The 16,619-nt window shown below is 40.5% G+C and overlaps 1 protein-coding gene across 1 annotated transcript in view; it reads left to right on the forward strand.

Moving 5' to 3' along the window:
- The first annotated feature begins 7,433 nt into the window (after positions 1-7,433).
- Positions 7,434-16,619, forward strand: part of adgrl1a (adhesion G protein-coupled receptor L1a) — a 92,596-nt gene continuing 83,410 nt past the window's right edge. The window contains exon 1 of the mRNA XM_067616488.1: positions 7,434-8,257. The gene's annotated coding sequence lies outside the window, so the exon portion shown is untranslated. The remainder of the gene's footprint in view (positions 8,258-16,619) is intronic.

Raw genomic sequence — 16,619 nt, forward strand, 5'->3', positions numbered from 1 at the left:
ATGCACTGTGCACTGGTGCAATTACTACATGTGATGAAGTTAAATAACATCAGCTGGCAGTGTAACCTATCCTGTGTTCATCTGGAGACCAAAGACTGGCTGGGATTAATCCTGAATTATTAGCACTCTCGGCAAGGATTAGCTGAAAAAAATTAAACAAAATTATATCATATATTACATGTTCTATTCTTAGTGCTAAAAATGTAGCAAAACAGTTTATTTCCACTGAAAAAAATGTCCAAAATGAACAGAAAAGAAGATGTTTTCCACTTTTTTAATCAATGAATCTGCTTTCAGGGGAAAATATATCTGTTATGTATGTGTATATGTGTATGTGTGTATATGCTTGGATATTTCTGTGTGTGTGTGTGTGTGTGTGTGTGTGTGCTGTATGTTGTATGTATTGACTCAATATATTAAGCCTAAATTAAACTTTTGACTGGTACTGTATGTGTATGTATGATGAACCATGAATTCAGTCCTGGTGCTGCCCTTTAATCTCACAGTTCTGACATGCAGTGAAATTCGACTCTAAATTGACCAAATACTGCTGTGAGATGATGTATGGTACTGTATATTATAAACATGATCACATACAGTACATGACATAAACTGTATATAATATGGAGTATATAACATGTCAATGGAAGTGAACATATAAAATATATACTGTATGTAGCTTGTATGTGTAGCATCATATATTATGGTATTTAACATGTAAACCCACAATATACCATATATTATGTAAACCTTTTTGAAGTGTCAACTGGCTATAGTGGGTGAATAACTGTATCAATATAGTTGATATAGTTGGACTTTCACTGCCACTGTGCTTTAGAGATAGACTGTAGTGGCTTCTGGCAAATGTTCTATTCATGCCTCCAGGATAAAACTACAAGTAAGGAACTGACTGGTATCTGTAGGGCATGCTGCAGTTCAGCAGGCTGAGGAGTAACATGTGCGTTCAACTTAGCTCACACTTTGCTGTGCGTCACCGTCTGACTCACTTCCACCCTGTAGAGCATCTTGTATGTGCTCTACAGTAGCTGAACCATGTTCCACTAAAGAATTTGAACTTGTTCTTAGTTTTGTATTCCTCAGATGATTTTCTGTTTTTGCTCTCACTGTGAACATCCTGAACAGCCCCTGAACTGCCAATTTATGACATTCCTTCAGCCCAGTGCAGCACTCTATCCTGGTTTTTCAGCAACTTGTCTGTCAGTGGAGGTACCGAAAAAATCATATTTAAAGGACCATAGTGTAAGATTTAGTGATATCTAGCGAAATGGACTTGGCAGAAATGGAATATGATATTAATAAGTATGTTTAAATTAGTGTATAATCCCATGAAAATAAGAATTGTTGTGTTTTTGTTACCTTATCATGAGCTTTTTATATCTACATAAAGAGTGAGTCCTCTTCCACAGAGGCCGCTTTATTGCACCGCCATGTTTCTACAGTAGCCCAGAACGTAAGGGCAAGGGTATTCAGTTGGTTGCAATCTTCAACCTCTCCGCTAGATGCCACTAAATCTTACATGTTGATCCTTTAAAACGAGACTAAGGCGCGGGACACACTGCCTACCTCTACCTGAGTAGCCTGTGTGTTTCTGAACTGCTGCGGCTTGCAGCTTGCGTGCTGTGTCCACACAGACAGCGTTGCTGCTGTGGCGCTGCTGCTGCCAGCCCTGGCCATCAATACTATTATGTTTCATATCATTTCATTATAAATTTAATTTATATTTAGTTTAGACAGAAAAAGGCTAAGAAGAGTGTGCTCAGTTGATAAATAAATAAATAAATAATATGTGAGGTGAAAGTTGCTTTCTTTCTGATGGGCATGGTGGGGTCTGGTTGGGGCTACTTCTGTGTCAGCGACATACACTCCTCACACAGGATGGGTTTTTGTAATTGATTATTCAATTGATTTTTCCGCCAATTAAAGCCCCGCTATCACCACTTCAAGTGAAGAAAATCCCTTCAGAGGACAGCAAGTTCCCCAAACGAGCCAAACACACTCCAACAAACAAACCTCCAAACTAACTGTCAGGAAGGAAACTGACAAGAAAATAACAACACCAAATCTCTGTCTGGAAGCAGGTAAAACAACAAGGAGTGCTGGTTTGAACTAATATCAAAAAAAAAAATGAGCAGGACTTTCTGGAGTTCCCCGCCAGTGAGGCTCCCTGCCCTGGTGTGCTCCACACAGGCTGACCCGCAGTGATGACACTTTATATTTTTTTCATGTCTGTCAGATATATACACTGAAGCTATAGTGAAAGGTGTAATGTTGCTGGTATGATGTCAATATGACTATCAACAGATCATTTTCACTTTCTGGTGAGAACCACATGTGTCAAACGTAAAAAATAGGTGAGGTGTCGAATCTCTAGATGATGCACCGCTGCAGCTGTGAGATGCTTGGCTCATGTGGGCTGTGTGGCTGTTCTGACCTGTTAACACGGGCGCCAAAATGAAAAGCAAAAGGTTCTGCTGCTTGGCTGCGAACTGCATCCTGGGCTAGCTCCATTTAAGTCCTACTATATGCTGTAATTGTTTTAATTTTTGTGAATTTTGTCACTGTCTGTCCAAAATGACCACATGTGGCGTGATGAATTATCCGTTGATTACACTGATGCTGGCGGGGATCGTCGCCCTTTTGAGACTGTGGCCTCCGGCCTACATACAAACAACACACCTGAGAGCCAATATGGACAGGTGCAACTGTGAGTCCTGACCGAGTCTCTCCTACAGCTGGGACACTCTGCTGGAGTTACATCCTACGCTGACCCCAGAGGACAAAAAGCACCGAATATCCCCAATAATTTTGTATAACATCCTCGCTGAACTGAGAAGGCCAGTCGGGCGAATGAAACGGGGGAGGAGAGGTGGGATACTTAACCGCCTGTGGCGAAGGTACACCAGACTGCCACTCCAATCTATCATCCTTAGCCACCTACGCTCTTTGAACAACAAGGTGGATGAGATCTGAGCCTATGCAAGGTACTGTTTTGAATTCCGTGAAGAATCCTTACTATGTTCAACAGAGAGCTGGCTCCAACCAGACATGCCCGACTCCCTCTTTGAGATAAGTGGATTCACTCTGGTGCGTGCCAACAGAGAGCCAACTCAGGGAAATGCAAAGGTTGGTGGGATCTGTGTGTATATAAACAATCCCAGGTACTGTCAGTTTACTGTAAGAGACTCAATCTGCGATCCCAATGTTTGTCTCAATGTCTTTGCATGACATTGAGACCTTTTTATTAACCACAGGAATTTGAAAGTGTCCTGCTGTGTGTGGTGTATGCCGCCCAGCGGCCAAGCTGCATAAGCAGCCACCACTATAGCAGAATGTGCAAATAAACTGCAGCAGAAACACCCTGATGCACCAGCCATAATTCTGGGAGACTTAAATCATTGTAATCTGGACAGGATATTGCCTGGCCTCTATCAGTATGTCAAAAAACAGACAAGGAAGGTTAAGATCTTGGATAAATATTATGTAAATGTTAAAATAGCTCATGAATCCAGAATCAGACCTCTTGTCACAAACTCTGATCATAATGTTGTGTATTTAATTCCATCTTACAAAATAAAACTAAAGAGTAGAAAGCCAGAGGAGAGAGAAATTAGAATACGGTCCCCTGAGAGTAGGGGAGAGCTTGAAACATTGTTTTGATTGGACTGATTGGGAAACGTTTCATAATAGTTCCCTAGATGAAACCCCCACTGTAACTGGTGACTATATTATTTTTTGTGTATAATTGGTTATTCCTACTAAAGAGATAAAGATCTATCCAAATAATAAATTGTATGTCACTTCAGATATCAAAAGGAATCAGGAGAATGGCATTAAAAAAACTCAATCAGTTGGAAAAGGACTTAAGACTTAAACTCAGGGAGGCCGAACAGGCACACAGACAGTGTCTGGAGACCTTTAAAGCAAACAACCCCAAAAAACTCTTTGACACTAAGAGGATGACAGGAATGTCATCTTTAAAAACACCTATTATGACAGACAATGAACTGGTGTTTGCAAATGATCTAAATCGCTTTTTCTCTTGTTTTGACTACCTGGCAGCACTGAGAAATGTGACGATCTACTTAAGACCATTACACCCACTATTGCAGATAGGATTGTAATTACTGCGGATGAAGTCAAGTGCATCTTCCAGTGTACCAACTCAAGGAAAGCCCTTGGCCCTGACTCCAGCAGTGCTCTTGTTTTAAAATCCTTTGCCAGGGAATTGGCCCCTCTCTGGCAACCTATTTCTCAACTGTGTGCCAACACTCATACCATTCCACTAGCTTGGAAGACATCTTATATTAAACCTCTCCCAAAAAGACAATGTTGTGAAGAGTACGATGATTTTTAGCCAATAACACTTACATCTGTTATTATGAAATCACTGGAAAAGATTATGGTCCAATAACTCCAACAAAGCAATAGGTAACCACAGGATCCTTTTCAATTTGCCTACAAGCAAGGTCGCAGCACAGAAGATTCATTTGTCAAGCTTGTGCATCTCATCTCCAAACACCTCGGCAAACCTAAAACATATGCCAGAGCTCTTTTCATCTGCATTTAATACAATTCAGCCTAATTTACCCCTGTCTAAAATGATTCAGTTCCAGTTCAATCCTAACCTCATTTACTGGTACAACTCTTTTCTCACAAACAGAAAACAGCTAGTAAAGGTAAATGATACACTTTCCTCTCCGATCAGGACTAATGTTAGAGCACCTCAAGGCTCCATTAGCTCACTTGTGTTTACATTGTACACTGCAGATTGCACCACCAGTGTGCCCAGCCAGTTTCTTTTAAAACACTCTGATGATTCCACCTTACTCTCCCTGCTGACTGACAGTGATGACCGGAGACTATACCAGTGTAATTTTGACTGGCTTAATTGAATGGTGTGACAAAATGCTCTTATCATCAATACTAAGAAGACAGAGGAAATTGTTTTTGGCCTTCCCCCTGATTGTCAGCTGTCTCCAGTGAAAATTCACAATTAAATCTCTTCATACAAATACCAGGGTGTTATGATAGATGCCTCCCTATCATGGACTCCTTATATAGAATTTATTTGTAAGAAGATACAGCAGCACATTTACTTTCTTTATAGACTCGGTTTTTTTGGAGCCAGTAGTCAGATTATGTTTCTGTTTTTTAAATCAGTTATTCAGAGTGTCATGGTGTACTGCAGTGCGGCCTGGCTCAGCAGCCAATGTGTGAAATTTAAAACTAAACTATATAATCAAATCCAAATTTGTGCGAAGATTACTGGCCAACCTGTGGCACACTCCTTTTTAAGTGATTCACAACAAGAGCATGCTCAAAAAGTATCTCCTCTGAGTCCTTGCATGTTTTAAACGGAGAATAGCAACTTCTACCCCTTAATAGGTGATTAAGGGTCCATTAATTTAAACGCAACAGGCCGAAGAATTCTTTTGTATGTCAGTCTATCCTGTTGCTAAACCAAAATCAGTGCGCTGCTAACTGAGATCTGAATCCAGAGGATATAATGTGATATGTGTGATTGTCATGACTGTTTGATGTGTTTTGTATGTCTATGAAAAGTGTTGTATGTGTAACTGTATGTTTAATTTGTGTGTAATCTCTGCCTAAGGATACAAAATGAATTTCACTGTAAGCTGACAATAAAAGTTGTATTTCAGCCTGGACCAAAGTAGTGGACCGATGTACAGACCGTCATTGCCATTCCTAGAACCATGTTGCTAGCATGACTAAAAATCCATCTGTGTCTGTGCACAGAAGCAGCAAACTGCTATCTTACAAGGATTTTGTTCCCTCTGAAAATCAGTGTTTGACAATAAATATGTTTTCTTCTACGCACTTAAACTAATATTACAAAATACAGCATAAAATGCCTTTGAGATGCATTTGAATCCAAGATGGTGCACTTAAGAAGAATCCAGTCTCATAATACTGATGAGTTGTTGTTAGGTAAGTGATTTCCTCACAAGGTTATTACAGCTTTGTTTTATTAATTTGCTACAGTAAGAAAAATGTTGGATCTTTTAAAATAAATCTTTATTGCTCATTTAGAAAATATTACCTGAAATATGCTGAGCCTTCAGCTCTAGCTTCATATCAAACTGATGAGTTTGAGCTCTTACACAACAATGTTAAATCATATGCTGATTGCATGCTGTCACAGGAAAAACAAACTCATCTCTCATGAAACAGTGAAGTTTTTTAGCAGCTTGAAGACTTTTTTTTCTGCAAAACACTTCTTTAAAGGCATACTATGCAGGATTTTCCTAAAAAAAAACAATGTATAGACTCATATAAAAGTAATCCATCACTTATGACCCTCTAGAAGTGTGTGGCGGTGTATTTATCTGCAGAGACTCTGCCCTCTGCAAGTATTTTCTTATTATTTTGCTGTGTTTGGGACGCTTCTGGGTGTCAAGCTTTGGGCAGTTGGTGTGTAACCCCCAGCCAATAACAGCGTGCAGGGTGTGAGTTCGGGACTCGTAGCGTAGCGACCAGGTTACATCGCTGTCTCTGTCTCTCTCCTCTGCTCCGCTCTGCTCTCTGTCTGTGTCATGGATATATAAAGAGCTGCAGGTCTGTGTGTCTGTTTGACCGAGGGCGGGGCTGAGAAACACACATAAAGAGCACAGAGGCCACAGCGCACAGGATGAAGCTCTGCATTCATACAAAATCCAGCAATGCGGCACCTTCCCGCAGGGTTGTGCGGAGGTGTGTGGAGATGTGAGTGTGTTTATTTGTGCTTTAGAATTTAACCACTGTGAAACAATCAGAAAACAACATTTTATCCGTTTTATCTTTTATCTGATTCAACAGCTTTGTTCTTAACAGTGCCGCTCACTCTGTTCATTCACTCTCTAACTCGCCCGACCACCACTGCTCTATCGCTGGTTGGACCGGGGAGGAGAGGCCAACTTTGGATGCTGTCACCAACTGACAAATCTTGCATAGTATGCCTTTAAAATTAATGCAGTGAAACAACAACAGATGTAGTAAACAATTCTGCATTAGAGCACTGACATCATTTCATAAACTTTGATCTAAATAAATCACTTCTGAGATGAGTTAAGTTGTCAGAAATTACTGTAAAAATGACATGTCTTACAGCCAATGGGGAGACAATGGGACCAGTAAATCTGTAAATCAAGTATTCAGTCTTTTTTCTCGTGCATATATGTACTTATGGGGAATTACACCAGTGAAATTAAACTAGCCTATGCCAATTTTGCAGTGCAACTAATCACCATTTCAAGGACGTGGGATAGGCAACTGAAAAAAAACAGTGCTCGATATACAGGGGAAACAATTTAACTAGTGGGCGGGCAGAAGTGTCACATTTTTCCTGCCCTGAGTCAGGGTGGGTTTTAAAAACTGTTTAAACTGTCTTTAGGCTACCAAACTAAATGTGAAAGCCAATGATGAATGCGCTAGGTTGTAATAGGCCTGATGCAGAACTGCAGTGGTTGAAAATACCTTGTGAATGGTCCTGATGAGAGTGTGCGCTGCCTGCCGATGAAGAGGGAAACTAGGCTAGACGAGTGATCCGCTCGGTGCGTCAGGACGCACAAGATAACCGCAGATGGCAGACTATCCCAGTTCAAACGGATGATTTCAACTCGTATATTTCTTTTGATAACTGCATGCAGGTGAAGAGTCTACACTTTAGGGTGGGAAAAAACAGAAGCGTCCCGTGAACAGATACGCATCAGACATCCAAGAGTCTGACTTGCCTTGCGCAGACGTTTTTCTACGGTGGCACATTTGCTCACATGCTCACCATCTAACCAGCGACGGACGGACAAAACGATTGCAACTTCAATTTTGTCAATATTCCACCACGGTGTCACATTGCCGTCACCGCTTGACGTTGTAGTAACTCGCAAGTCATTGTTGTTTTTAAGCAGGACGATGGTGTCGTCGTTATTTATTTTGATGCCCACACCGGCGCATTTTCGTGAGAATCTTCTCTGTCCGTGAGGATTTTCTCCCTTACTGCCTTTATCATATTCTTAGTCGGGTGGATTTTTGTTCTCTCTCCCGTGTTTCGTTGGTTTGTCTTTAAGATAGCAGGCTATTAATTTTTAATTCTTATGCATCCGCACGAAGACGGGACCAGAGAGGAGAAAACGAGTGATAACCAGAGGGGGAGAGAAGGAGAAGGAGGCAAGTGAGGAGAGAAGCGAGAATGAATGAGACACATTGAGCAATCAAGGAAAAGGAGATTGGAGGAATCAAGGTAGGAACGAAGCTGTTTTTCATGTTATATGTTCTTACAATACATGTGATACCAGTGCGACAGTTATAGCATGTAATGTGCACCACCCAGGCTTCCCGTAAAGGCTGCGTGAGGTGTTCAGGCGTGTAAGCCGATTTATTTATTGATATTTTCTGCTTTGACAAATACGGAGTTTTTACGCTGCGTTAACAGCAGTCGCTTCATATTTGAAATGCGTGCTGGATGCTCTGAATTAGTCGGATTTGAGAGTACTCCCGTTCGTGGGCCTATGCATTGCACCGTGGCCTGCACACTAATAGATTTCGGCAATTTTAATTAATACATACAGTCTGGGAGCAGGGAAATGACTGCTTGCTTGTCCTATTAAAAGCAAAGTGGTGGAGGAAATTTTCATTTTGGCTGAATGGTGACTGAGGTGGATTATGAGACTGTGAAATAGCCACTATAACAATATTGTGAGTGATGAACTAATTTTTATTCCTAGTGTCATCTCTTCCAGAAAAAAAGTCGATGAGGAAAAGAGATGTCCTGGGATGTTTGGTACATATGTGTTTCAAGCAAACATCCCTCTCACCATGTCTTTTTCTTTTTTAAAGCACAAGTTCCTTGTGAAAGAAGGAAATAAAGTAATCTATTGACTATTAGAGGAATAAATGCATCACAGTAAAGTCCAGAGAGCCTCAAAGTGAACTGCTCTCTCCATCCTCCCATGTCCCAGAGTAAACCATTAATCCTCCACCTTGTCAAATCATTACCTATACATAAGCCAGTTGCTCTCAGAGGGTTCTGTGGAGCCTCAGGAGTCCTTGAAGAATGTTTCAGGGTGCCCCCAACAAAATGATGTGTACTTTAATTTCCTTTGAATTGAACTTGTCTGAAATCCCAATTAAAAGGTGTACATGTCCCCCCTGATAGGTTAATGTCTTAAATAATAAATGTATCACCTCATTACAGCATAAAACCACAGCAGGAAAAGATCCTCGCATATAGCCAGATTTCCAATGTGACCCCGTAATGTTTAGGGGCTCATATTATGAAAATTGAGAAGCCTTTATATTGTACTATGCTGAAATAATTCCCAATATAATAAAGCATCTAATAAAAAGGCACCAACAGCCTGCATTGTAGTTATGATGGAAGAAATTAAACCTTTTGTCTTTGTGTGTTATTATGATAAAATTGATCCCGAGGAGGCAGACGAGAAAGACCCTGAAAACAGTTATTTTCTGCTGGTAAGCCTTTTCCTCATTTCACCGGGGTGCATTGTGTTTGTCCAATTCTTGGGGAAAAATTGGCATGTCTACTATTCTGAAGGGGCTGAATGAAATTCAAATTCTTCAGGTGGTAAAACAGCAATATTGCAACTGTCTGATTGCATTATCTGGGCATTCAAGAAGCCAGACTTGGAATTGGTTTACTGCCAAACACTCTCCCCGGGAAGACAGAAGGATTTATTTCCCCCTTGTCTGTGTGTCACATCACCATCAGAAAAATTATTCTCGGCTTTCAATGGGTGAATAATAATCATACATTAGCATGGCATTAATGATCGTCAGACTTTTAATAAGTCACTAATCATAATTAGATTTATTTCAGTGTGAGTTTCAGCATTTTGGGAGGCTCTGCGATACCGTGGTCAGGATTGGACGACCATATTATTCTGTTGAAAGTACCAGCTGTGAGTGAAATACTTTATATGGAACCTGCCTGATGGTCTTTGCACAGGAGGACTGAATTATTTGGATTTATTAAATGCATTTAGTTTTAACAAACGTACATTCTCTGTATTCTGTATGTGTGCTCAAGCACGCATGCAGACGAAAAATGCACAGACTCACATGCTCCCTTAAACAGCGTGTGTGTATATGCACGCACGCACGCACACATCCACATACATGCTGTTTTTATGAATAAGAAAAATAGGAACATGTCCCCGTAGTGAGTACTCCTATGTTTCCTTTGTATTTTTATTTCTCTTTCCTATGTGAAATATGCATGTACCCCCTACAGCTCTTTGACAAGGTTAACTAAATGAATATGTTAATAGAAAATAAGCAGAAAGACAGAGCACTAATATGAATTTCAGAAAATGACCTATGATGTTTCATATCCTCGGGACAACTAAATGTATTACATATAGGCTAAAGAATAATGTGAGAATAACATTCACCAGATATTCAGATTTTTTAACATTTCACAATGTATAAATGTTTCCCAGCATCGTTATTAATTACAGCGTGGGACACATATTGAACGCTACATGTCAATAAGGGATTCTTAATTTTGACACTGCATCGAGATTTGTCCGTAACCTGTGAAGGACACTGACATCCTTTTCACGCATAGGATGGTGTGAAATGAAAATGAGCGCGGCTTTTACTAGCAGCACACATTATTGTGCTGTTGCAATGGGCTTTGGGGTAACAAATAACATTTTTGAAAATAGAGATAAAACCAGTATGCTGCGGCGGTTATATAAGAATTCACTGAATCAACGATTCAATTATATTTTCTATTTTGAGATTAAAATTATCTTCGATTTTCTATTGTGTCCCCCATTTCAACAGATGATAAAACTATTGTAACTATTGTTAACATATCAGTTTTGATTTGTCAAAAAATGTAAGACAATTTTATATATGCCCATACACAAACTATCATAGATAACAGAACAAGGATTTCCTATGCTCAACAATACATTTCCATTCATAGCAAAACATGCTCCAGTTAAATTTAAAAGGGACAATAAATATAAAACCTGCAGCTACCATAACACAGCACAAAAAATGTAGCGATTACATGTTTCCTTTTTGTTCGTCTTGCGAGAAAACTTGAATGAGAATTTGAAGGATTGTAGCCGTTTTTCACCTGTGCCAAACAAAATAATGATCCTGTGTCTAATTTTAAAAGTAAAAATTAAACATTTTTTCTGTTTTTAATATGAAGTTGAAATTATTGCACCTCTTTATTATGACCATATCCAGATTTGTCCTGATGTAGTCTTAACACACCATACCATACACACGCTGGAAGCTTTCTCAACTTCCAGCAGGAAATGGTTGAAGAACCTTTAATGCCAGTCCGGAACAGACGAGCTCTACAATGGCACTGCAGTATATTCTGATGATAAACTTAATCTCATTATTGTCTTTTGATGATGAAAGGCCCCCAGATATGATATCTGATTAGAACTACAAGCATTGCAGGCCAGTCCGCCAGACCTCGCATTGAATTGAGGAATTTATTTTTAGTAATCATGTTCATGCTCTGTATTGATTTATCGTAATTCTAAAGATTGTTTGCAATTGTAATCTGTTTAAAACAACCCTTTGCAAGATTGAATCTGGATGGCCTTCATTTCCAAAATGACATTTTGACATAGCACACAAGGTCATTCTGATAACTGGGCGACTAGTTGCAACCTCTACCACAACAATTTTGCCCGCACCATCATCACGTATTTGCTGACCTTTGAAACAAAATGGATACGCTTTGGTGGTATACTTTTGGTGATCAGTGAGCGCTCTTCAACCAATTCTATCTCATTAGGGTGGAGGTATGCAGTGATGGATGGCTGTGCTGGGATGCATGCAGTTTTTTATGGTGTCTCATGAGGTGCTACCATGTACCGATGTACCTCTTGTGCATAGGTAAAGGGTAAGCTTTTATGCCCTTTTCAGTTGATGTCAAAAAGCTATGTCTCTGTAGGCCCGTTTTTCACTGGACTGACCTAGAAACTGTTTATTGTGTAGTGCCAGGTAGCTTTTCCTCACCGCTTCCCTTCGTAGGCAGTGTTTTTTACCTGGCAGTGGCAGCTCTGTGGTTGTCACCAGCCTGATAAGACTTGTCATGACAGGAAAGCCATTATGATTATAATGACAGTTATTGTGGTCCAATGTTTTACCACCGCCGACAAAACTCACTGGAAATGGTTTTAAACAGCTGTTGTTGGACTAATTATTGCAATCAAAAATACCCTATTATGTTTTCTAAGGCAATTTGTAATGTGTTGGCTGTTTTCCCCTTAAATGCTAGATTACATTTTAGGAACTTGGACATGCATTAATGGACTGGAAAGAGAGGGATAAGGAGAGGACAAGAGAAGGAAAGAAAATAGAAGAGAGGTTGCGGAGTAGAGAGTGCAATAGCAGATGGGGAGAGGAACATAATGGGCAACAAGCAGAAAGTGTCTTTGCTGTGGTGCAGAGGTGCAAAAGCAATGGGCAGTGCGCGTCCATTTTGAAGCTTATGGCCTTTGTGCTGTGGAGTTCTCTGTGAATGTAGCCATGCACATAGCAGCTGGTAACTGCAGAGCGGCTCTGCTACATCTGGAGAAAAGCTTGAGGTGTGGGCTTTGAGAAGCCAATCTTATAGCAACCCTACCACACACTAATTCAATTCAATTGCTGCCAGCTTTGAGCACGTGTAGGCGCCAGCATGGCGAAAATGAACAAGAGCACATGAACAGAAAAAATCGATGAGGACTCTTTTTCATAAATGGAGTGGGTGTTAAATTAGCTGGATGGGCCCATGTAGCAACACATTGGATTGAGTGCCTGGTGTATTTGGGTTGTATCTATCGACTGAGAGACGACTTGGTGTACAGCAGTGAAAAGACTCAGTGATGCTCAATCAATGTGACCAATCAGCCTCTCCAGAAATTCATTCAGTTTTACACAGATTTGTCAAGAGGAAGGGAACTCTGAATTGGTGTTTAAAAAGTGCATCACTGCAGTTTCGACGACAAAATTCAAACTGCCGCTTGTAATGGCCGCCTTTGATTGCCCTTTTGAGCCTGCCTTTTCCTATTAATGTTGTTAAAAGCAACTTCAAATACCAGTTATCAGCTCAGTCTGTGTTTGTCAGTTTTCATATCTTAACATGTATTTAATGGGTTTTCAAGGCCCTGTGCCATGATCCAATTTTGAAGGCACTTGAGAATAATGATCACAAATCAATATAATCTTGCCCTACTGGTTGTCTGACATTTGAGGAAATCAGTTATGGCATCTCCTACCAAAGGTGTATAATGGCAATGGTGCTCTTAACACTGTGAGATCGATTCTGATCCCTTTGCACTTATAGCAAACCCCGCAGTCAAGGAGAAATACAATGCATACTATATATGCCAAGGGACATACAGGAAGGAGACACAACACACAAGAACAGCTTTGTTTATGGCAAATTATGATATTTTTTGGCACAATTTGAGTGCTAAATTTACAAAAACCTTAAATCACTATAGGGTGGAAAGGAGTAAAAAGGCTTTGCACACAATGAGAAAGATGGAGAGAGGGTCCATCTTAGTTAAAGCCTTGTCCTCAGGTAATTGGAGCAGCTTTCCACATCCAATCTGTCTATCTGAAAAAGGAGGAGCACACAGATGAAAGGAAACAGGGATCAATTGACCTAATAGCTTGTCCAATCAATCCTTATGTTTTTCTGATAGCTTGACGGAGGGTGTGCAGACCAGAGTGGCGGATGAGCCCCTCTAATTGGCTCGGCCAGAGCAAGCAGAGCGGGAGGCTGAGTGGTAATGGCAGGAGTAGTCGTCACTCCTCCCACCTGGCACTCTCACAGCGTCAATACACTGACACCTTTGTCCTCATTACCTTCAGCTTAGTGCCATGTACAGACCCTTCATCTGCCACTGAAGGACTCCGATGTTCCTTCATTACACCTCCGTTTACACGACCCACTTCTCACTTTCTGCCACTGACCCCTCTCGCTCAATGACTAATATAGGAGTTACTCAACATTGTCTAAGCAATCAACGCATTCAGTCAGGCAGCAGAATTTGGAGAGACGTGTATATAAACAGGAACTCCATCTGTGTGTGTGTGTGTGTGTGTGTGTGTATGTGTGTATCTACCAGTCTGGCCCTTACAAGCAGTGATGTTCACCTGAGACTCACCTGAGTCATTCCACAGAGGAAGGCTCTGGTGGATTTGTATTTGTGTCAGCAGCGCTCCCCTTGGAGTATATGGTGTTGGACCAGTGTGAGCATGTTTGTGTTTGTGCGTCTGTGTGTTCATGTGTGTGTGTGTGTGTGTGTCCATGCTGTGAGCTGTGAGAAGAAGCAACACCAAGAAACAACACGGGACCAAAAGAAGCTGTTTGTTTGCCTGACTGCCAAGATGGGAGTTGAAGTGAAGCAGGTAGAGAAAAGAGAGAGGAGGAAGGGAAGGAGGGGGTGGGGGAGGGAGATGGAGCTCCTAGAAGGAGGTGCGAAAGGGCACGTATATTCATAAACAGCTGCAAAAACACCTAGAGCATAATGCATACAGTAAGCAGATGCCAGATGAGACAAAGGGGGAAAGTGCACCTTGATGGAAAAAGTCCATAAACACCTAGAGCAATGAACTTCAGGAGAGAGAGAGAGAGAGAGAGAGAGTGAGAGAGTGCATCCGGAGTGGATTAATTAAGGATTATAATTATGTTGGGACTATGCATGTCTCACCTGAGACTGCCCTGTGCCACTCTTCTCCAATCCTCAAGCCCACTGCTCCTCTGCACATATGGACACAAACCACAGGAAAATACTATTCATGCTTGTGGTATCATAGATTCACCCCTCTGACACTGTGCACAAAAAGGGAATGAACACCATATTAACCTCTTTGTTGCTTTTTTTTTTTCAATGCACAAAAATTTTCAATATTTGGTTGTGGAAACTAAGTTAATTATGGTATCCACAAGAACTGGCACTAAAGAGCAATTTTCTATTTAAACCTGTATTAATACTTTTTTTTGCCACTTATGGGAAATGGAACAAGCTGTAAACACACCACTGACATATTATCACTGTAAATAGTTGCATAAAACATAAACATAAGTAAACGTAAGTAGTTGCCTATTTACACATCCAGTATACATAAGCAACATTAACATTCATTTAGAGTTGTGTGTCTGGCCACCTGGCGATATTCATTCGCCTTCTATGTTTTGGTTTCCGTCAACTCCTGTAGAAATCTCTCGCTGTTTATCTGCTAAATGCTTCACTGTGTTCACCAGCTAGTTGCTGACTTTGTCTGTCTGCAGTCTGGTGCTCAGCAGGTAGCATGGGTCATTGTCAGAGCTTTTTCACTGAAAACACCTGCTGAAGCTGGAAATGGGGTTGCTCAGAGCTGTAAAGCTGTTGAAAAACAGTTAAAATCCCAAACTTGCAAATTTTACTGCCTATTTTCAAGACTACTACTTGTTCCTACAATACTACATATTCATTGCAAACATTGCATTATGGAATCAGTGACGGCACTCGTTGTTGTGGTGCAACTCTGAATGTCTTATTGTTGTCTTATTTTTGTCCATATACTACAGAATATCACTATCAGGCACACTGTCTATCATCTACCTTCCACTACTAGCGAGAAAACAAGATTGGTGAATGGTTTCTTGGTTGTCTGATTTTGGAGACATCTTGGATCTTCCTTGGGCTACTAAATATAAGAAAATAAAGATTGTGATTCAAGCCATACCACAGCTGTACTCAGCGGTTGTGACATGCTCCGGAGACACAGACAGGGGAGGGAATTTTTTCTACATTTCCTCCCTACATTACAAAGATAGTATTGTGGTTGTAATGTCCCTTTTGTATCATTTATGAAATAGAGCCCAGTGTGGCTGCACAGTGGTCATCAACTAGCACCCAGGTGTGGATTTAACAGTATCAATGTGAAATAATGTGCTGCTAAAAATGAGTGCATGCTCAGCAAATCTTCCCTGGTTATGTGAAGTCTAGTTTTTAGAAACAAACAAAAAAACAAACAAACAAAAAAAAAAACAGTGCAGTGCAGCATTTTTTAGTAACTGAGTGCTTTGCTACTTTCATTTGAAATAGGGACATAAATTGGGGAATGTTTAATAAAAAGAAAAATAAACAAACAACAAAATGATGGGTATCATGACTACATATTGCATGGTGAAGGACATATTTCTGATAAAATAATCTGGCTCGTCTGTCAGGATATTAATGTGCTTATAATCCAGTAACGATTACTATCACACCACTTGTGCTCCCATCCTGTAGTGCTATTAGAGTATGAAAATGAACCACACGTGATAAATCATCTGACCACAAAGTACACTTGCCAGACCACAACTTAACCTATGGCCACCTCACGGCTCCAACACAACACACACAACATGAACTGACCAATAAACGCGCACACACACACACACACACACACACACACTTGCTCTGCAGCCACAGACATTAGGCATTTAGAGAACAGAATGGAAAAGGATTTAATTGAGTCTTTGATCATTATAGAATTACCATGTGCCTTCTTGGCACCCTGGTTATTGTTTCATGGATTAATCATTTTCATTCCACAAATTGTGGAATCCACATAGCAAATCA

This window comes from Thunnus thynnus, chromosome 17 (assembly GCF_963924715.1).
Source record: "Thunnus thynnus chromosome 17, fThuThy2.1, whole genome shotgun sequence".
Taxonomy (NCBI): domain Eukaryota; kingdom Metazoa; phylum Chordata; class Actinopteri; order Scombriformes; family Scombridae; genus Thunnus; species Thunnus thynnus.